The following is a 1,855-nucleotide window of genomic DNA, read 5'->3' as shown; positions in this document are numbered from 1 at the left end:
GACTTTTTTCCTCATCCTAGACCTTCATCCGTGCGATGTTGGCATCGAAGAGGAATGCTTCTTGGTTGATCCTGCTAGTAGTCATATGCTTGTCTTAAAGATTAAGCTATGCATGTGTAAGCATGAATTAATTTAGACTGTGAAACTGTGAATGGCTCATTCAATTAGTTATAGTTTGTTTGATGGTAGCTGCTACTCTGATAATCGTAGTATTTCTAAATCTAATGTGTGCAACAAAACTCGACTTCTAGAAGGGATGCATTTATTAGATAAAAGGTTGACGTGGGCTTCTCCCGTTACTACGATGGTTTATGATAACTGGATGGATCGTATGGCCCTCGTACCGGAGATGCATCATTCAAATTTTTACGCTATCAACTTTCGATGGTGGGATAGTGGCCTACTATGGTAGTGACGGGTGATAGAGAATTAGGGTTTGATTTCGGAGATTGTCCCTTTTGTTGACGATGCACTCCTGGCCTTAACTAGTCGAGTCGTGCCTCCGGTGCTGTTACTTTGAAGAAATTAGAGTACTCAAAGCAAGCTTACGCTCTGGATACATTAGTATTGGATAACATTATAGGATTTGGGTCCTATTATGTTGGCCTTCAGGATCGGAGTAATAATTAACAGTTACAATCGGAAACAATCGTATTTCATAGTCAAAGATGAAATCCTTGGATTTATGAAAGATGAACAACTGCAAAAGCATTTGCCAAGGATGTTTCCATTAATCAAGAACGAAAGTTAGGGGCTCGAAGATGATCAGATATCATCCTAGTCTCAACCATAAACGATGCCGACTAGGGATCGACGGGTGTTGCTTATAGGACTCTGCTAGCACCTTATGAGAAATCAAAGTTTTTGGGTTTCAGGGGGAGTATGGTCACAAGGCTGAATCTTAACGGAATTGATGGAAGGCCACCACCAAGAGTGGAGCCTGCAGCTTAATTTGACTGAGCACGAGGAAACTTATATATGGATAGTAGGATATCGAACACTGCCAAGATGGCCGTGTTTATGAAAACAATTTGAACTTGAGACCGTCCCAACGATACATGACATATATATTAGTTTGAGAAACACTAGAAATTGTCTTAAAAATAATATAAATATGACATGACAGCTCAGCTCAGCTCAGCTTTGTGGATTAGCCCAGTATGGTAATCTCATCCGGGTTACAATTGGATACTCTATAAATGCTTCCATTTGTATAGTGTGAGCATTTATATTATTTTTGAGACAATTTCTAGTGTTTTTCAAACTAATATATATATGATGTATTGTCAGGGAGGTCTTGAGGTCAAATTGTTTCCACAAACACAACCATCTTGTCAAGTGTTCGATATCCTACTATCCATATATGATAATATTTACAGCAATTAGGATAATTCTTAGCCGAACACAAAATATTCGTGAGCTGTCATGGCAATCAATCATTGCAGCACCTGTCATGTCTTTCATTTATTCTTATACAGATGCCCATCATAGGCACACCAACCAGAGTATCGTCGGAGCAGCACCATCGTCGGACGGAAAACTTGCCTGGGCTAGCATGTGCCAGTTCGCGAGTCTCCGAAGTTTGAAGGGATGCAAGCCACCCGTAGGCAATTACTCCCTCCAGTAGCTTGCACATGCTACTTATTCCCTTTTATGTACCTCCTCCCCCTATAATAGACTACTGAGAAAAAACCCAAGTGACAGGAGTAGATAACAAAGGGCTGAAGAATCATACTATTTCTTTTCCATTTCTTGTAGGATTTTCGGTGATGATTTTTTAGAAAATTCATTTTGGCGATGAAATTATAACTGAATGGGGTCTAGAAGAAAATATTTTCGACCGAAAAATATTTTT

At 39.5% G+C, this 1,855-nt stretch overlaps 1 pseudogene; it reads left to right on the top strand.

Moving 5' to 3' along the window:
- LOC111375303 overlaps window positions 1–951 on the top strand; it is a 2,176-nt pseudogene extending 1,225 nt beyond the window's left edge.
- The last annotated feature ends 904 nt before the right edge of the window (window positions 952–1,855 follow it).

The sequence above is a fragment of the Olea europaea genome, unplaced genomic scaffold (genome assembly GCF_002742605.1).
Source record: "Olea europaea var. sylvestris unplaced genomic scaffold, O_europaea_v1 scaffold1356, whole genome shotgun sequence".
Lineage (NCBI taxonomy): Eukaryota > Viridiplantae > Streptophyta > Magnoliopsida > Lamiales > Oleaceae > Olea > Olea europaea.
The sequence above is the reverse complement of the archived record's forward strand: the minus strand, read 5'-3'. Positions and strand labels throughout refer to the sequence as shown.